This window comes from Fukomys damarensis, unplaced genomic scaffold (genome assembly GCF_012274545.1).
Source record: "Fukomys damarensis isolate Sample0158 unplaced genomic scaffold, DMR_v1.0_HiC HiC_scaffold_23, whole genome shotgun sequence".
NCBI classification, from domain to species: domain Eukaryota; kingdom Metazoa; phylum Chordata; class Mammalia; order Rodentia; family Bathyergidae; genus Fukomys; species Fukomys damarensis.
In genome coordinates this window covers 23,049,984-23,071,501 of record NW_022900935.1, presented here as the reverse complement: position 1 = coordinate 23,071,501, position 21,518 = coordinate 23,049,984, and the positions used below count along the sequence as shown (strand labels likewise).

At 39.8% G+C, this 21,518-nt stretch overlaps 1 protein-coding gene and 1 long non-coding RNA gene across 9 annotated transcripts in view; one reads left to right on the top strand and one right to left on the bottom strand.

Moving 5' to 3' along the window:
• LOC104869131 (putative olfactory receptor 2B3) overlaps window positions 1–21,518 on the top strand; it is a 166,808-nt gene that overhangs the window by 67,970 nt on the left and 77,320 nt on the right. The window lies entirely within an intron of this gene.
• On the bottom strand, window positions 1,459–10,489 carry LOC104869138. Its single transcript, XR_782197.1, has 3 exons — window positions 10,370–10,489; window positions 5,435–5,559; window positions 1,459–2,444 (listed from the first exon to the last, which is right to left on the bottom strand). It is a non-coding gene; the product is annotated as an uncharacterized LOC104869138 (long non-coding RNA).

The following is a 21,518-nucleotide window of genomic DNA, read 5'->3' as shown; positions in this document are numbered from 1 at the left end:
TTAGAAAAGCTAAGATAAGCAATGATAATGTTCTGAATATATAGTTAGAAGAGTGGAAATGAATGGAAGAAGTACTGCAGAGATTAAATGAGCAGGACTCAGTAATTGAACTTTGTGAAGAGACAGGTGGTATGGGTGGCCGGGCAGATGGTAGGAGAACCAACCCCAAGGTAGACAATTGTACTGACCATGGAGCCTGTCTAGGAATTGAAATTATATGTACTTTCATATATGCCATTGGTATTGAAATGTATGACATCTGAAAGTTAACTGCATGTATATATGCTTGAAATTTAGAAATAATAGGATAATTTAGCAAAATTGAGTTGTCTTTGTTTAGAGATACCAAAAGCCAGGTGATGTATGAAAATTCTTTCCTGCTTTTTCCTTTTTGTTTTCCTACTGTGAAGGTTAAAACCATAGATAGAAAAACTTGCACAGGGAATTTGAGAGAGCCAATATTGCAGTTTTGGTGACAGTATTGCATAATGGACTTTTCACAAAAAAAAACTTGAAGGTATCTTTGGGCCATGATGCCAGGATTTACAATGTTGTGATAATCTGTAGGATTACTTTTGTACATGCCCATTTCTCAATGATGACACAAAGAGTGTTTTGGTTTCATAGAGAAAAGTCTTCAGTGGAACACTCACAAGAGCTACAATGATGTATCTAGGTTTGGGGACAAAACAGAACATGACATGGTCCTCAAGAGGCCTGGAAAAAAAGGATCAAGTCAACGAGGTGCCCAGGATGGTGCAGGCTCAGCCTCCTACTGACCCTACAAGTACCTTCTCCTTCTTTGTCTAGGATAATGAACCCTGTGCCATGTGACATCATAGTTGCTGCATACCTCATCAACAACATTTGCTCCACATTTGGTTTTGTTGTAGAAAGTTTCCATCTCAGGCTTCCATTTTGTCAAGGTTTCCCTATCAGTATGGCGATCATGGTGCCATGTTGACATCAGCAGTAGCAGTTTTTTGTTTGTTTGTTTTTTGCCATACATGAGGCCAATGTAAATCTTTCTGAAATCTAAACATTGTGCTATACAATTCTCTGTTTTGAAATCACAACACTTTATTTGGAATTTCTGCTTTGTTCCTGCATATGATTCCTATGCTGGTCAGTTTGGGCTGTTAGTGAATATAACATTGATTGGAAACTGGTAAACCAGTTATTCAGTGTCACATTCTGATTAGTTTGGGAGATGGGTTCAACAATTCTGTTCAAAACATCATTTGATTTATTACTATAAGGACCTGGTGGCTAAGTCCCAGGATAAATTTCTAAATTAAAAATATAGTAAGTCTTTACATCTGCAAAGGCATAAATTTTATGCCATATTTTGACCCATCACTTTTCCATAAGTTTTAAATTCTTGCAATTTACATGAGAAATCTCTGTTAAATACAGCAGACTTATGAATGTTTTCAGTTCAGCTAGTGAGGTGTCATAATAAATATTTCTTTTGAATATGGCTATTGGTGCATACAGAACATTTTAGTTGTATTTGAGCCTTTGTGAATTTCACAACATCTTGTAGCATTTCATCTGTTACAATTTAAATGGCAGTGCCGGCATTTTCTCCAATAGGTTTTGCCCCTGCCAAGATCCTCACTATATTTTCGGACCTAATACAAATGTTGGATTGTCCATTTGATTGTCTGGCCATTTTGCAACATTTTAACTAGTCAGCTATACACCCACATTGCTGTTTTCTTTGTCATCAGAATCAAGATCTGTCTTCCCTGTGTTGGTATCAGTTGATTCTTGCTCTATTTCACTATCACAGGAACTTTGGTTCACATGGCCAGCATCAAAGGCTTTATCATCATCCATGCATGAATGATCTGATAATTCACTTTTGACCTTCTCCAAAACTTGCAAATCTGATTTTTCATGTGCCATTGTATTGAATTGGGCTACTTCTACTAGAAAAATCAACAGAAAATTTAAAAAAATAAATCCCAAATGTACAGAAATTTAGCAATGGGCACTTCATGGATAAAACTCACCTGTTGCACCTACCACAGGAATGACAGATTACTGAGCAGGTGCGGGTTAGACATTTGTTGGAGAAATGAATTTCATTTTACATACAAGGAGAATGCAGCTCAGGCGGCAAATCAACTCTCTTCAATGTGGGGCTAGAACTCCACACTTGGACAGTAGTCGCATAGTAGTTGGGTAGTCGGTCATTCTTCAACTCCAAAGCCTGCTCTTTTCCTTCTAAATCACACCTTCTGCCTTCCCAGGAAAAGAATATTACATTATGGAACTTCACGGATTAGAACAGAGACCTTCACTTGAGTCCTAGGGACAGATTCTGTAGTGTCACTTTTCAACATGCTCGAGCTGCAGAAACTTGACTTTACCTCCTCAGGTGTCTTCTCCGTCTGCCCAATGTTGAGCAGGCCATTCTGATCTATTTTGGAAGATGGCTGTGAAGAATAAAAGGAGGGGCTTTGCTGACATTAAAAAGCTATCACAGTGGTTGAATTATACATATAGCCTTCAGACTGGGCATTTTCTTTTTCTTTTTTCTTTTTGGTACTGGGTATTGAACTTGGGTCCTTGTGCTTGCGAGGCAGGTGGCGGCACCACTGAGCTAAATTCTTGGGCCAAACTGGGCATTTTCTTATAATCAAAATTAGTTTAGATGGTGGACTAGAGACTGGCAGTAAGATATACTCTATCAGGGACTTGAAATTAAGACACCCAAAGAAATAACAAGTTGATTAAGAGGGGGGAAAAAAAGAAGTAAATCCCCAGGGATTGGGAGGGAGCCAAGAGGAAAACTAGAAACTGCAGAGACGCTGGAAGAATGGAGCACTATGCAGAAAAAGGATGAAGCAGTCTGTAAAGCTGACCCAGCTCTCAGGGAGGGGAACCTGTACCCACTAACACAAGGTAAACCCAGAAGGGCTGGGAGCTCAAGGGAGAAACAATGGAGTGGGCCAGCAGTAGCATTAGCCACAAGAAAAGTCTACAGCTATTGTGAACTGCAAAAACAGGATGCAGTTTTACTCAAAGTGATTCCTTCTAAAAGAAAAATACCCAGTGCATCACCTGACATATCTGAGAGGGTTTAATCAGTAGTCATTTTGGGAAGGATTAATTGTGTAAGAATGAGCCACAGAACTGTATTTCAGGGTTTCTGCTGTCACTTTGCTGTGGTGACTGGGTAGCGACAGCCATGAGAGTCAGCAGACAGGGTGCATGCTAGACCCTCCTGAGATGTTTAAGGCCAGTCCAGGCAGGACATGGTGGTCCCATCCCCTTTGATGAGAAGCCAGGCTGGTGATGTCTGGCTTTCAGAAGGGCCTGGGTCTTAAAGTGCTGGCATTAAGTCCATTGGTCTGCCTGGACCCCTGCTCCACTGCCTACAACTAGCACAGAGCTTTCCACATCCACCAACATGAGCAGAGATATGCACTGGCTTGGACAGTTGCCAGAGCTTAGGATAGACAGACAGAGCAGCCTCTGGAGGGGGGCATTTCACAAACCACAGGCCATAGTGATATAGGGGGAAGAGATGTAACTCCAAAATCTGCTAGATATCCAAAACGTGAGTTTGTGTTCTCTAAAATTGAAGAATGAATTCTAGGAACAATGGAAGTTAAGAGTAGGAAAAATTTATTGAGGGAAAGAAAACTTCTGTCTAAGAGAGACAGAAGGGGGACCGGAAAGTAGGTTGCACACTCATCCCACTTCTCCAAGATGTTTTATACAGCAAGGCAGTGTAGTGAGGTGGGTACAAAGTGGGACAAAACTACAAGACCCAATGGAAAATTACAAGGTGGGCACGAGGTGGCACAAAACCACGACCAACCAATAAGATTACAAGTACAGTCACCCAGGTAATATTGATTAAATGGGGAAGCAAGTCACATAGAAAGCATATAAGGATTTTCAGTAAGGGTGGAGGTCAGGGATACTTCCTGGAAAGGTTTAATAGCTTGGCTGCCCACCCAGGTGATACCTCTTAGAATGTCAATTACTGCTATTTATCCCCAGGGGAAGCAAGAAGGTAGTAGTTTTTCTCCTTTTACAATTCTGGCTACAGTGAATGTGTCTTTATTGTCCTCCATGTTGGCTCCTTGCTGTGTTGGCTCCTTGAGGGCTGGCTACTTGAGTGTGGCTCTGTATAACTACCTACAAGATATCTAATTAACTTAACTACCTGCAATATTTCTCTCTCTGAAGAAGTACCCCTAACTGCTGTGAGGGGGCAAAGGGCAAAGATAGCTCTAGCTACTTCCAGCTGAAGAGGTTGTAGTTGTGATCAGCAGTTAGAGTTACTCTATAGAGGGTCGATCTAAAGGCCTTTGGTAGGTACCTGGTGTTGTCATCTTGGTAGCTGCATAGATTTTAAGGCTGGAGGTGACAAAGCTAAAGAAACAGTTAAGAATGGTATGGGCCAAATTATAAGGTCAGCAGGATTGCTATGAGTATAGCCAACAAAGAGAATAAGGAGGACTTCAGAATCCAACATAGAAGTCATATTGTATAGTTTAACAGTTATGAGCTATTTACAAGGTCGATCTGGTGGATCCCAGTAAAAGAAGTCTGGAACATTTGTCATTGGTTCCATTTGTATGACTGCTTGGAGTTTGCAGCCTCTAGGCAAGATTAAACAAAACTTTTTTTTTTTTTTTTGTACTGGGGATTGAACTTGGGACCTTGCACTTGAGAAGCAGGCAGAAGAACCACTGAGCTAAATCCCTGGCCCAAGAATAAATGAAAATTTTAAGAAATTAGAATATGCATAATCTAAGTATGAGCACACTAGAATGAAAAGGCAGGTTGGGGAGAAAGTCACACTTAGAAATTGAAATAGTGATTGAAACTGCTGGTCTTAGATTCTTTCATTGATAGAGGTTATCTATAAGTTTGATACTTTGTCATAAGTCTCTCTAGTTTTAGCTGTAAGATAAGAGACAATTTGAAGAACAAATTTCACAAAGATACAGAAAACTTCAGCTGAGCTCTTATAGATTTTACCATAGTTTTTTTCTAATGATCCATAACCATGATCAGCTGAAAACTACCAGAAGGGGTCAGTAACTAGAGCCCCTTTCTATATCTAGCTTTATTACTATTGCATCATTTAATACTTCATTTGGTTATTCTTTTCTGTTGGGCGTTTAAGACCAAGTTAAAGTGAGAGACCTGTGTCAATCAACATGAACCTCTTGCTACCTATCAAGGTCAGTTAAGTCTTTTCAGGCATTATTTTGGAACCATGCATAGAGCTTCTCAGCTCCTCTATCAGTGTCAGCCATCAGTATGGGTCACAGCCTTGCTTGACCATGTTAGTTTCAGTGAAAGCATGGGAGACTTTTCCCTCATGGTGACTCTCCTTTGACACACAGTACATTTGTCCTCTGGTGCCCAGCAGTCTCCCTGCTCAGGAGGTTGAGTGACTTACCAAAGATGTAGGATCCTGTAGAAAAGGTTCCTTCATGTCCTGGATTCTTGTTGATATCGAGGGCCTAGGGCCAAAATGTTGGCAGTCCTCTTAGCCTAGTTCCTTTTCTAGTTTTGGTCTCCAAACTTTAGTTGTTGAACACCCAGAGGAGAAGATCAGTGACATTAGTAGTGCAGTAGAAGCAGTGAGTTTACTGTTATAATAATTAAAACATCAAGTACTTTTGAAACATAAAACATAGTTAGGGACCTGTTATTTCTTATCAACCATTGTTGTTCTAGTAGTTTAATCCCTGCAGAATGTTAACAGAAAACAGTTATATATTATAGAGAAACTTAAGATGAAGAGCCACACAGTATTTTAGCATGACAATCATGATAACATTTTCTTTGTAACATTTCAAACACCACCACCTGATCACAAGACATTAAATGACATAAAAAAAAACTCTTATTATCCCTTAGTAGGATGCCATCTAAGGAGAACATACATATTGGCCTATAAATGTACCTTAGGAGTTCATAATGTCTAACCTCTAATTTTAATGTGTGACACTGTTTTGATTGGTTGGTGATTGAGCATCCCTAAGCATGGTGACACATATAACATACATCATATAAGTTTTTAAGAAAACCATTTGACTGGTTATCTCGTGCTTGCTTGACATGTATCTCTTATCACAAGGAGCTGGAGTTCAAGAAAGGTAGATACCTGAGTTAAAAAGACCATTACCATAAACAATATCCTAGAAGACTTGTACACCCAGAAGACATGAATATATTCACCATGAAATAACTGAGTATCAGTTACATGAAACCCTTTGTCCTTTAATTTTGTTTTGTACCAAGAGCATTTTAATTAAAACCTTATTGTTTTCCCAAGAAAACTTAGCATTTTGACCATAGCCAATGTATACATATCACAATAATATGTTTAGCAATGTATTGGAAATTATTGGGGTCCCCTTTGTGAACAAAGGCTGGAATAAATTTTTTCCAGGCAGCTGCTCCTTTACTTACCAAGGGGAGCCCTTCCAGTAGTTTTCCTAAGCCCAAGAATCTTTAATTATCTTAAATTTTTAGATGGCCTTTGAAAGCCAGGTCATAACAATTAACACATTATTTTTTACCAATGAAAAATTCTTGTTATTATATATAGACAATAATATGTACTATATTTGTAAAACCAGTTAACATTATTTGGATCATATGGCAACCTGGGGGAAGCATGTCTTTAGTGACATTTATCTATAAATCAACCTGAGTTACAGGCAAACAACTTGTAAATTCCAAATGCCACCACACCTGCCTCAAGGGATATTGTCTTTGAGGGACCTGAACAACTTAGCTAAGGATGGATATAGCCTCAGGAGGTTTTAATTATGGCTGGCCTAGATACTCCATCCTCAGCACTTGGTCGTCAAACTTTAAAGTTGTCTTAGAAACTTTCTCCTCAGGTTCTAAAGGGCAAGAAGTAGCCTCAGGCTTAGAGGTACAGAATGCCTTAAGGGTGTGGTGTCTCTCATTACATTTACACTCGGACACAAGTAAGAATTACTTAATGTAAAGAAAATCTCAACATATGATGATTTTTTACCACTTTCTCTCTTTTACAGGATATTCTAATTGTGAGATAGCATCATAGTACTTCCCTCTGTGTACTTGGCTTTAGGAGGTAGGCACACCATGTACAGGAGTAGGGAAATACTAAATTGCTCCTTAATACATTTGAAAGGAGTGCAAGGTTCAGATATGGAGTTCCTAATCCGAAACAAGAGGACAAATATGGCATCCTGTAAATCTCTGCTTGATTCCTGTGCCTCCTAGGGCATCCCCTAAGGTTTATTCCTCTCTAGGGTATAGGTACCACCTGGAGAGAGCCCAAGAAAATAAAACTGGACTGGACTATCTAACCTTTACCAGTACACAATCTTATCTTCCTCAGGTAATTCATATCCTTACTCCGGTAAGTACTCTCAAAGCACAAGAGTTCAGCTATAACAATCACATTTAGAGAAGTATTGCTAGCAAATGAAGAAATTTAAACCACTGCTTTTAGTTCCTTGAAAGAGAGAGGAAAATAGGGCACTTTTCCTGCAAAAGAGATCACCTCCAGAGATGCCAAGTCAGAGATTCTGCCCTAGGCCCTAGGGTAGAGAAAGCTCTGAGAAATTTCTGTTGTCTATTCAGTCTTTTAGGCAAACTTTGTTTTTTTTTGTTTTTGTTTTTGCTTTTGTTTTTTTGTACTGGGGATCAAACTTGGTACCTTGCACTTGTAACTCAGCAACTTTTATTAGCAACAAGACAAGGCTACTCCTTTAAGGTCCATTTCAAATTTACAAAGTATTTCAAACTCATAGATCTTTCTAGCAGTCACAATGTACATAGTAAAGGCTCCTTTACCAACTTCTTAAGTGAACACAAGAAGGAAGAGAAAGGCTGACCAAAATAGTTCCATATTCTAGTTAGCATGCAAAGACACAAATGCAAGTTACTAATTGCTATTTTCCCCAGTGTAAGACAAACTGTTGTTGCAAGTTGCCTTAGTCTGATTTTCTGGAAGGAGGAGCGGTCTGACTACAAGAATTCTCAAATGAACTCCCAACAAGTTGGAGAAAAGGTTAAGGGGAGTTTCTAAGTCATTAGCAGGCAAAAAAATTCCAAATAAAGCTCAAGCTGCTGTCCCCAGACAGCGATATCTCCAAAGACCACCAAGGAGTCGAGTCCGATGCAATCACATGAGGAGTTTATTGCAAGCTCGATCCTGGACTCTTGGACCTCACTGGTGCAGTGGTTCTGTACTGAGAGTCCTGACCCCTTTCTAAAGCATACTTTTATAGGGTTTGGGGGGCTTGAAATCCTTTGTTTTTCATTGGTGCTATTCTCTACCTCTTATTTCTATTGGGTGTTGCTGGGGCACTTGTGAAAGCAGGAAGAAAACTATCTTGGGGTGGGAAGGGGGCTGGTGGGCTAGTTCAGGGAGAGGTCAGTGTGCTCAGGAATGTGGAGTGTTCCCCTTATCTATACAGAACATCCTGTCTCTTCTTCTCTACAAGTTTTATGGTTCTCTTTCCCAGCCATCTGGCCTTGCCTTTATGTCAACTGAGCAAATTCCTGATTGAGTTCACCTAGGAATCACATCTTACATGTGATGGCTTTTTGCCTTAAAATGGAGTTACTCTGGTCTCTACAGTCCCCCCTTCTCAAGAGCCTTAAGGGACCCAATCATGGGAACGGGGGAGCCGTCCTCATTAGGCTGCTTCCTGCTGAACATGGGCATCATGGAACCGAGGGCAGGGGGCTATTTCTTGGGTGCCCATGGCTTAGTCCTGTGGCTATGATGTCAATTCTAATTCTGATGTATTTTCTGGTAACTCCTGGGGGGAGAAATTGACAAATTTAATCAGTATTTCTAGGGATTAGCATTAGGGGACCGGGGAATCTTGTAGTTCAAACTGATCATTGGAGGTGTCAATATCCAGTCCTTCATCTTGATGGAGAGACTGATATTGTTGTCTCAACACCATTAATTGCACCTAATTCACTCTTTCTCAAACAAAGGTAATTAATTTGTTGATTATACAGGGTCCTACAATAAGCAAGATTAAGCCTATGATCAAAGGACCACCTAGAGCTGAAAGTAAAGAGATCAGCCAAGGGGAAGAAGTGAACTAGCTTTCATATTATCCTTGGTTTTGTGCCCTCTCCCTTATCCTTTTCTCTAGCCCTTCCCTAATTTTGGCCATAGAATCTTTTATTACTCCTGAATGGTCAGTATAATAACAGCATTCTTTTCCTAACATTTGGCAAATGTCTCCTTGGGCTGTAGTAAGAACATCTAAGCCCCTTTAACTTTGTCATATTACCACTGTTAAGGAATTTATCTTTTGTAGACTTATAACCTCTTAATTTATAAGCATAATAGCTCATAACAGTTTGACACAGTATAAGAGTCCATCTCAATTGCAGTTCTCATCTTTCAGCCGTGTGTGGACTCACCAGCTTCTGGTGTAGTGAGAGCAGGGCTTTGAGTGTGTTGTCTCCTGGAGTCAAAGTCCATGAAATTTTCTGGATAGAACCGTTCTACTTTAGAATGGTGGTAGCTGAACTTTAATTACCTTGACAGCTATCAGAGTAACCATAAGTGACTCATATGGCCCTTTCTATATAGGTCAGAAAGGAGTCTTTTTTATTTTTAATTTACCCTTGAATATTTTGAAATATTTGTCCAATTTTAACAGCTGTGATTCTATACTGGATAAGCCCAGTTGAGATAATTTTATAAAGTTTCAAGATACATGGTGGCCTTCTAAACAAGACCTCATATGGGGAGAACCCACTATGACTTGGTTATCTCTTAATTTAAAGAAGGCCAAAGGAAGCAGATCAATTTATAATCCAGTGTTATCTGACAATGTTTACCTTAATAGTATGATTTATCATTTTTTTAACTTTATAAGAACTCTGAGGTCTATAAGCAGTATAACAGTTTAGCTAGATCTTGTATAACCTCTGTTTTAAATATTGGACCATTGTCACAGCCTATGGGAAGAGGCAGACCAAACCTTGGAATTTTTAAAAATAAAATCTTGCATATCTCTTTGTTTTTATAGGGAAGGCCTCAGGCCATCCAGAAAAGTAAAAACCCATATTAACACATATTTATTACCTTTACAGGGGGTGGGTTCAATCATCTAAGGTTTCTGTTTAGTTGCCCTTTTGGCTTATATGTCTATCTTAGCATTGCCATTCACTACTGCATCTTTTTTTCTTGAATTATTATAGCTACTTTGTCACATTTTCACATTGCCTTAAATAGCTATATTGCATCTTGTTTATTTTAATAAATTTGCCCTCTACTGTGAGAAGACCACACCTATATAGACTATGCCATAGATATACCAGGTGACAATCAGGAATCTGTGTAAACATTTACCTTCTTTTGTCCATCAGAGAGCCTGTATGAGTGCCTATAGTTCCACTCATTGAGCTGTCCATCCAGTGGGGAGGGGTCCTGCTTGGACCACTTCACCTTGAGTCATCTCTGCATAGCCAGCATAGCATACCCCATTTTCCATGAAGTTGTTCTCATCCTTGAACAGGACGAAATCAGCCTCAGGCAGCGGCTCTTTGTGTAGATCTGGATGACTGGAGAATAATTCGTCAGTGACCCTGAGGCAGTTGTGGTCAGAGGGCCAGGTTCTGAGTGCAAAAAGTAACAGGGTTTAAGGTTTTTAACTGGAGCAGAATGTAGGCGAGGATTCTCACAGATGAGGGCCTGATATTTTGTGACTCTATTATTTGAGAGCCATCAATGTCCTGTTACTCAATAGTTCTAAAAGGTATGGGGAATCCGAATAATTTACTTTTTCTTAATGTTACCTGGTCAGCTTCCTTAATTAGTATTATTGCAGCTGCCAGGGCTTATAAAACAAGGGAACTATCACTTCATAGCTGGATCTATTCTTAAGATAAACACATGGCTGGCTAATTCTATGGGCCTGCTCTTTTAATGAGCACCCCTAAAGCCATATGATTTCTTTCAGTCAGGTACAAACTAAAAGGCTGAGTCACACTTAGGATTCCTGATACAGGGGGCAGGAGAAAGAGTTAGTTTTAGCTGTTTAAATGCTGACTCTTACTCTTACTCTTATAGTGATTACTGTCTTTTGGGGCCCTTTAAAGATTTATACATATAGAGAATCTAGATCCTGTAAAAACTTTTATCCAAAAAATTTCCCCATCTGTTTTAAGTCCTTTTATCTCCAAGCAGCATAAATTTTATATCTTGCCTCCTGAAGCAGCATTAATAGTTTCTCAATATCCTGTTTTATTTATTTATTACGTCCAAAAATTAACAATAATCATCATTTTATATATGAAACTTTATGCCCTTTCATCTAATTCGGTATCAAAAGCATTTTAATAGAACCTCTTAATAATTTTTTTACAGAAATTTCTTGTAGAATTGCAATTAAAAGGAATGAAAGCTCTTTGTTACTATAAAAGTAAACTTTCTGTAACAAACTTGAAACCAACAAGCAAACATATATATTTTCTTGTTAAATCGTTTCCACATACCTTTTCTACATACTTAAGCCTTTTGGTCTTGTATATCTTTTTTTATATGTTTTTAACAAGACAAACATACAAAATATTTTCATATCAAAGGCATACCTCTTTTACCCATAGCTCTCCTAATGTCTTCCTCTGTCTCATTTATTATTAACCTTCTATAACGAACTTCAGCTGTTAAAATCTTAAAGTGTTCCTCTTTTTTTTCTTGTTCTCAGATTGTTACATCTTAAAATTTGATTGGCTACCCATAGAACAGTATTAACCTTGAGTTTTTATCAACAAAGTACAAAAGAGCAAGTTAACCCTATAAATGTAATTCAACAATTTGCAATGCACAAGAAGTGTTTTAAGCACAGCAATTAAACTTAATTCAAATTGAAACAAAAATACATTTATCAAATAGTTAAAAATTTTAAGCTTGATTTTTCTTGTAAAAACCTCTTGATGTCTGGTAAAACACAATTGCAGGTTTTTTTCTATCTATTTTGTCTTTCAGAGTTTCCCTGTCTAATTTTAATCCATTAGAGATTTATTTTTTTTCATTTTAGTTTTTTTTAATTTGAGCGCAAGCCCTGTTTCATTTTCTGAGTCTGACCATGCCTTCTCATTTGCACCCTCCAGCATAGTAAAGCTAAAAATTCTGTTTTTGTCCCCACCTATTCTACACCTTCTTAGCAACTCAAGTGGGGTGGGGGATAGCTGAACTTTCTCCAAAGGGGAAACATCAGAATTTGCCTGCATCAATATCACACTTTCTGAGAGGCAAGTTCACCACAGGAAAAACAACAGATTTAGCAAACAGGTGTTCTAAGACAAAACTAAATAGTTTCTACTAGCAGCTAATTACCACAGAGCAGAAGCTTGAGCAGCTCCTAGAATACACAAGGCTCCAAGTTATCAAAGTCTCAGGTAAGTAAAACAAAGGCAGATAACTTCCCCTTTGTCTAGAGTTGTTGTGGGGGAAAAGTCTGTCTTAGCTGAGACCATGACAACTCACAAAAAAATTTTAAGCATCTTTGGTTGCAATTTTATCTCATAGTCCCCCACAAAATCTTTATCAAAATTTTGAATTATGCCCTTAAGAACAGTTGGTTTAGTATTAGCATTCCCCATGACCATTAGATATTTCCTTGTCCAGTGATGCAAGACAAAAGGTTGGGTGTCATTCCAGAAAACAGCCTCATTCACTTGTTAGCCCAGCCCTGTGCTTCCCAGCTCCCCCTGGCCCACCCCGACCAAAGAAGAGCTTCCCATCTCTTTTTAAGCAAGGCCATAGACTCACAGGACTGACCCACATAAGCTCCGCAATGCCATGAGGGCTCTTTAAACACAAGCACCCCCTCCCTTTGTTTTGGTGCACAGATGAGGCTACCGAAGGCTTTTGTAGCTCATTTTATTCACTCTCCTAATCAAGTCTCTTTCACACACACAGTCACACAAAAGGTTAATACATTCCCTCCCTGGGGGCCCCTTCCAAAGACAAACTAGGGAGCAACCCAGGGGATCTTACCATTCAGACAGAGGATTTTACTCATTCGCCTTCTTTCTGTTCCTCTGCCAGTGAGCTGGCCTCTGTGTCCTAGAAAGAGAACCCAGGAAATCCCAGGGGCACTCCTCTTCCTTTCCAAGGAGGCAGGCAGTCACTCTCTCTGGTGGGACTTGGGTCAAGGTCCAATACAGGCCATGTCAGTTAATCCCTTCTTTCCCACTGGAGAATTTGACTCTGTATTCATCTTCCTGCTCAGGGAAAAAGCCTATTTAAAATTAGTGAGAAAGCAATCCAGTGGTGTGTTTTTGGAGCCAGATCCTAAGAATTCTCCTTCTCTTTGGTAACCAATATCAGCTCCAGCAGCTGTGAGGGCAAAAGAGGTTTTAACCAGTGAGGGCGGCTATTTATCAAATCTTCCCAAACAACAATGTGAGGGACCTGGTCAGGATGGCTCTGAAAAACAATCATTTTTTCTTTTACCTTTTGAACAATTTTCAGATCTAGGGTACCACCTAGGGGCCATCCGACCCCTAAAGTCAGCCATTCTGAATCATACATGGTCTGATATTTCACTTTCTTTATTTCTACGGACAAATCATGTGCCTGCACTTTAACCTCCTTAAAATGTTCAATCATCAAAGAAAGAGGTGTAGTCTGAGATTGCCCCATTCTGTGCACATCCATCACTGTCAACACAATAACATGAAAATAATCACACAATACACAAGACTACAAACAGACTCAAAAACAAAACCCAAAACTGAGGTGGTGGCTTAGTGCCAAATGGTGGGAGCAACCCATTCCGCCTTTTTCTCAAGAACTGGGGGACTTGAACTCCCTATTTAGAGGGACTTGAACCCTCCAGGGGACTTGAACCCCCTACTCAGAAGGGACTGGAACATCTTCCAAGACCCCAGCCCATTAGGCACCATTTAATGCATCCACCACGGCCCTGATCAGCTTCACAGATTCCCTTGCAAGGTAACACAAAGAACAGAAAAAGACACTTACATTCACTTGATGAGCCTGCTGTTCTCCTCCAGATAGAGTCCTGCGGTCTTGGGGATCCCGGACGAGACCCCAAATGTTGTGCCCAGATCACGATATCCCCAAAGACCATCAAGGAGTTGAGTCTGATGCAATCACATGAGGAGTTTATTGCAAGCTCGATCCTGGACTCTTGGACCTCACTGGTGCAGTGGTTCTGTACTGAGAGTCCTGACCCCTTTCTAAAGCATACTTTTATAGGGTTTGGGGGGCTTGAAATCCTTTGTTTTTCATTGGTGCTATTCTCTACCTCTTATTTCTATTGGGTGTTGCTGGGGCACTTGTGAAAGCAGGAAGAAAACTATCTTGGGGTGGGAAGGGGGCTGGTGGGCTAGTTCAGGGAGAGGTCAGTGTGCTCAGGAATGTGGAGTGTTCCCCTTATCTATACAGAACATCCTGTCTCTTCTTCTCTACAAGTTTTATGGTTCTCTTTCCCAGCCATCTGGCCTTGCCTTTATGTCAACTGAGCAAATTCCTGATTGAGTTCACCTAGGAATCACATCTTACGTGTGATGGCTTTTTGTCTTAAAATGAAGTCACTCTGGTCTCTACAAACCTGGTTAAACATTAAAAAAAATCACCATATAGCATTTTATAAGCCCACAGTCAACATTCCAAAGTCCATAACCTATCGACAAAGGCATTTTTCTCACCTACACACATAAATAATGAAGACCATGCCTAGGAGGGAGGAAAGATAGTTTTTAATCTATGAAATATTTGTTTTTTATATTTGTCTAGAAGTCTGTCTTACTAGTAGTAGAGAAAGCAGTCCAAACCTGTAGCTCAACTCTTAATGGAGGCATAAGGGCTCTGACGGCTTTGTTTCAGAAGATATCAGATCACTGACAGAGCTCCCCTTTCACTTCACTGAGGAGTCCAGTTAGGGACAAGATGTAGAGATTTTCTGCTGATTACCCAGATGGGCTGTCGGGAGCTAGTTTCTTCTGAGGGACCTTTGGGTATCTGCCAGGGAGTAGCCCTGGCCATGACCCCTCAGTCATCACTTCAGTTTGCACTAGTTCCATGCAATCGGAGATCTGTCTCCAAAAGGAACCCAATTGTCTATTTGGTCAATGTTCCACACACCACTGGCATCAATGCGAGTGGGGATTCACCAGAAGGCAAAAGGAGAAACCTGTCCTCTACTTTGAGAGTGGCAGCTGCCCTAAAGGTAATTATTAGCTGGCAGAATAACCACCGTTGGTTTACAATTCTATATGGGACAGATAAAAGCCTGAACTGTCTTTATCTGAGATGATTTCACAAGAAAATCATTTTATAGCATTTTGAAACAACTAAGTGCAAATACAACACATATACAAAACAAGAATGAAACATAATTTTAACAAAACACAATGCATAAGAAAAACAAGAAACTTGCAAACATTTAAAACACACAACTTAAGATTAATATACTTTTGAGACCAAAACCGAAACAAAGGCCAGAATCTATGAAACAAGTTACAATCTATGAAGCAAAAAGACCAAAGTTAGAACCTATGAAAGAAAACTCTTACCTCCAACCAGTAATCTTGGGAAAACCTCCAAAATGTTATAGGGGGAAGAGATGTAACTCCCAAATCTGCTAGACATCCAAAATGCAAGTTCATATTCTCTAAAATTGAAGAATGAATTCTAGGAACAATGGACATTACGTGTTGGAAAAATTTATTGAGGGAAAGAAAGCTCCTGTCTAAGAGAGTCAGAGGGGGACTGGAAAGTGGGTTGCCCCAGTGATTGGGTTTCTTGAGGCACTGTTGTTATTGACTCTGTTATTTAAATGAATCTCTGATATTGGCTGCTCCAGTCCTGCTGAAGGCCTTGAAACATTTGTTCTCTACTTGTGCACTGGTGTAGGAGCCATAATGAGCTGATTCATGGGGAGAAGCTGAAGTGGGAATCACAGCACTGTTTGAGGCACCCAGACCTAGTCTTACCAGGTGCTTGAACAGTTAAGCAGGTGTAAATGATGATGGGGACGCTCTTAGGTGTAGTGGCAGCCAGGCTGTGTTGTTCCTCTTTGCTGTTACCCTAGGCTTGCATACCCAGGAGCCAGACCTCAGGCCCCCCAGCTGTGCACTTGGGGACAGTGCCACTGCTGGAGCCTGATGTTTTTTCACTTGTAATGCCCTCCAAGGGTGGGGCAGAAGTGATTCCTGTCTGGAACCTGGGAAGAATTTCTCTCTGCTGAGGTACTTGTGTGAGGACCAAGTTTCCAGGTCACAGTGGGCTCCATGCCCCTTACCCAGAGTAGAGTAAATGCAAAAGTTCCTTTCTGAAAAATTCCATTCTATGTGGCAGTTTCTCTGTGCTTTGACAATTGCAGTTCCTATTTTAGGGCATCTCCACCCTGCTTCTGTTCCTCTTTTTAAGATGAGCTTCTTTTTATGTAATTCAGTGAATATAGGAATTAGTTATAGCTGATATAGGAATTAATTTAGTTATAGCCAATATAGAAATTAATCATAGTTAATAGAAAAGCTTCTTTTGTGTGATCTAATCAATATAAGGATTAATTATAGTGGATATAGTTATATATCTTAGTGAGCAAAAGTCAGAAAAGAGGAATTAATTGTCTAATAAAGGCCTTAGGTAACTTTCCAATATGTACCCTCCTGCACCCCATGATGATTTTGCAGATATAAGCATTAAGTATTGGAAGATAAGGGAAAACTAAATATAGCAACAGAAAAATCCTATATAAACTTGGTTCAAAGTTGGATCTGGGCTCTCCGTCTGAAGCCGCTGTGATGGTGACACCCGAGAGTCCAGGCTCGAGCTTGCAATAAACTCCTCTTGCAATTGCATCGGACACGACTCCTTGGTGGTCTTTGGGGACTTCGCAACTTGGGCACAACACTTGTAGGAGTAGAAAGCAGCCATTTCAGGAAACGTTTCTCTCTGGACCTTCTTTGGCCATGTGGCCTAGGGTTGAGCATGAGCATACTGCATGCAATGTTTCCTGTCCAGGGCAGAGAACTATGTAGTACCACAGTTCTTTCCTTGCCTTGTTATGTGGTGTCCAAACTGACTCGATTTTGAAAAAGTTACTCCATTTTGTGATCAGGTCACTGCACAGTTACTGGAAAAACCCCGAGTTAATTGTTGAACTGTTTGCTCATCCAGAATGTCTTGGTGGCCTTTGAACCAACCTATAGGTATCTATTAATCATCAATGTGTGACTGCCGAGTATGTGACTGCTGACCACCAACTCAAGTCAGCAAACCTTTGCCCCCTGCCTACAAGCTTAAAATGTTAACCAATCAGGTATTGACCCATCTAAAAAGCCCCTACCTCTGCTTCTTTGTCTACCTCTGCTTCTTTGTCTATAAAAAGCCTGTTTGAAACCAGGTTCAGGGCTCTCCATACGAAACTGCTGCGTCAGTGAGGTCCAGGCTTGAGCCTGCAATAAACTCCTCATGTGATTGCATCGGACTTGACTCCTTAATGGTCTTTGGGGATATCGTGATCTGGACACAACAGTAATAGGCAGCAGGCTGTGCTTCCAAGGTTGAGGTCACAGCCAGCACCATGATATTGCTTGAGAGTCCCCCAGTCTGCCTCTCTGGGTGGGGTGCCAGTGGAGGTTTTGTTTTGTTTTGTTTTGTTTTACCTTATTAGCAACATTTTGGGAAAGGGTTGCAGGGAACCACAGGGTCCAGGTCCATGAAAGGATGGCCATGCTTCTGGTCTCAGGCAGAACTCCCCACCCTGGCTGTTCAGGGTGGCGCCCTCTATCCCCTACCTGTGCAGGCAGTTGTGCAGGTTTGTTTCACTCTACTCAGCCAGGCGTGCCTGGTGGGGCAGCCATCCACTAGCCCAATGCAGTGGGATTTCTGTGGGTCCCAGGGATGGAAATATGCAGGAGTTTCTGACCCAGAGAGCAGCCTGAATTCTGATAACCCACCTTTTCTCACTATGCCTCGGGTCTACAGTGCTCTTGGAATTCTCCAAGAGATGAATTCATTTTCCAAAGCCAGGGCTGTGCAGAGTTTAGGTTTCTTTTATGTGGGCTGTAAGCATGTGGAGCTTGTGAATTTCCACTAGCTAGGATCGGCAAAAACTGTCCTTACACAGTGTGCTAGGGCCTCTTTGTCGCCCCTGTGGAGGGGAAACCCTCTTCTCTTTTGTGGAGCTGGGGTGGCATATGCTGGCTGTTTTCTTTTTCTTCCTATGCTTTTCTCCTGGGTCTATGTATTTTATAAGGTTTCTATTCTTATCTTGTTGAATTTCAATTTTCTCCCGCAGTCACTCTCCTCAGTATGTAGCTATATAACCACTATTTGATTCTTCTTCTGGAGGAGGAGGTGAACGCCATGGGTTTTTATTCAGCCACCTTTCTGTCTCAATATAAGCATCCCCAAGCCTGTGGGCCAATTTAGAAAGGAATCCCAAGCCTGTGGAGCAGTGTCTGGAGAACAGCAGGGTCAGCAGCTATGAGTTAATTGTTGAAAAGCTCTTAGCCTAGGACACAACACATAATAGGGGTGTCATGAATGTCAGCTGTTATTATTTTTTTAGACAGGGTCTTACTAAATTACCCAGACTTGGCTCAAACATGAGCTCCTCCTGCCTGAGCCTCCAGAGTGCTGAGATTGCAGGCTTAAGGCTCCATGCCCAGCTAGTGAGCTCTCATTCTTGTCATAACCTTTACTGGTAGTGATATGGGAAGTCATGGAAGGATGGCTACTGATAATTAGGAGCTCATTTACCAGCATGCTGCAGTGGGAACTGCCTAGGATGCCAGTGATGTCATGGTTTCATTGGTTGAAAGAGGTACATGTCCCTTCCTGAGACTCCCAGGTTGCTCTTGGTTCTCTTGGTGAAGGCTTTGTATGGATATGGTCAAGGTTTCTTAAGTTCTTCACTAAACTAGAAAAACCTGACATGGGGATTCCCAGGAACATGGAGAAAATGGAAAACCATCTCCTGCTGAGTTCAGGGTAGCCTTTTTTTTCAGCCACTCTATCTCTGGCTTGTCTCTCAAGCCTCCTTGTTCTTCTCCAGCCTCCTACCAAAACTGCCCCTCCTGCCTATCATCATCACATGTTTGGGCTAGTAAAATGGTCTGTTAACTGGTTCTTCCATACCTATTGTGTCTTGGGTGATCTTTGTGAAATAGAATGGATCATTTTGTTTCCTATTCCTTTATAGAAGGAATTAGGTCTTATTGACTGAGATAATGAAAATGTTCTCCTTCTAAGGATCTGAGAACTCTAAAATTCAGGTAATGATTTATGCACACAAAGAACCATTGTACTGTTATTTGAAACAGAAAAAAATAGGAAAAGAGGGTTGGTCATACATTCTATGCAGTTGTTTTTGTTTTCAAAGAGATATTCACACCAAGGGAAATGCTCATGATATCATGTAAAACCACCAGCACCACCACCACCACCACCACCACCACCCAGAAACCAGAACACAAAAGAAAAACAAAAAGCACACTGTAGGCTACAGTAAGGGACAGAGAAGCTGAGCTTGGGGAGATAGAAGAATGAAACTGGACTTAAGGTGCCCTAAGGAGAAGGGGTAACCATCTTTGACTTTCAGAGTGAGACTCCAGGGGACTATGATTCAGCCTGAGTCAGAAATGCACCTATCCATTCAAAAAATGAGGCTCAGCAGTCAGTCCAATCCCAATTATTTTAAGGTGTTTCCCACTTGCCAAACTCCTGGCCAGAAGCAAAAGTAAATCCATTGTACAGGAAGATACTTAAGTCTCATCCAGAGACTTAAATTTCTCCACAGTTTTTAATACACTGAATGGAATTCAATTAAAAAAATTACCAGGAAAATAAAAGATAAAAATTAAGAAAAAGAAAAAAGAAAAAAGTACTGGTAGGAAATGCACATATCAGAGTTATTGGGCATAGACTTTGAAATAACTATGATTAAAAAAAATTCCAGTTAAACCTAAGAAATTTCAGCTAAACCTAAAAAAGAATAAAGTTGAAATTTTAGAACTAATAATTGAAATTAAGAGTTAGTACTGATTTTAGTGACATTAGATATTCTGAATAGAGAAATTAGTAAAATAGAACATATCCAATCTGAAGCAGGGAAAAATAAGAAGTGTGGAAAATGTAAGTGTGTAAGAGACATATCAGTCATATGAGAGGCTATTTGACAGTGTTAGTGACAAGAACAATGCACAAAGAAAGAATATTTAATGTCTTAAGGGTGATATTTAACTCTTATTTTAATCACTTCATATTTTTTATATTTTCCAATGTCTCTAAAATTAGTATGTAATTTTGTTTACTAGGAGGAAAAGGTTTTATTTTTTTCTCTTTTTCCAAATCCGTATATGTTGCATACCATAGCATGCCTCAAAGTAAATTTTATAAAAATACTAGTTTCTATGAAACTGTGTTCTTTGAAACTATTAGATTTTCTGAAAATATTAGTTTTAATAAATGTTCTAAGAGGGGTCCTGTTATCAAACAAATTTTGTAAATACTGTGTTAAACAGAATACATATTTTTCTTGTTTTTAATTGTTTATTTATGTATTTATTATTGGACCTCAGAAAGTCTTTAATGTTCAGTTATACCTTGAGAAGCATATATTTCTGAGCCTACTTAGGCAGGAAATTTTTATATCACAGGCTGTTAAATAAAACCAGAGATCTGGGTAGCAAACCTTAGGAAATATTTGTCTGGAAGAAGGTAAATCCCAAGTTCTTCAGCCCACCATGCCAGGTTCTACCCGACACATCTTCTCCCTCCTAGTGGGCTGTCTTCTCTATTCTGCATCTTCTCCATGTGTCTACACTTTTCATGTCTTATGTCTGCAATACCTCCCCACCACTCTCCTGCCCTTTTCTAAAATTACTAGGCTTCTACTCATGCTTCTGACACTTTGCAGAAATTGAGTCTCATCCGTGGTACTTGCCCTACCTCTTTGTCAGTGTGTCACACGTTTGAACATTACATGGTATACTCCACAGTACATGTGTTACCTTGTGCCCTAGATTAGAATTTATTCAGACAGAGTCCATAGGACTGAGCATTATGCTAGCCATGGGGGGAAATGTCTAGTTGGTGAATGAATGAATGAGGTTAACATCATAGCTAACTTTGCCTTTCTCCGACAGAACAACAAATATTTACCATTAGTGTTTTTTCTTTTAGCTTTAAAGTCAATATGTGATGATTGTAAGCAAGTTGGGGCAAAATCTGACAAAGAATAGAAATCACTTTTTATCTTATTACCCAGTGATATACAATGTTAACATATATATATTTATTTATTTCAGGATTTAAAAAATGAATGTATGAATGCTTTACAAAACTTAGAGTAATTTTATATACAAATTTATATTTTATTTTTTCTATGTAATTGTCATACTTTTTATTTAATACTATTTCAAATATGATACATAACATTGATTGCACAGTTTTTCATAAGGTTGATATATCACATTTATATTTATTCCCAACAATTCTTCTTTTTTTTTTTTTT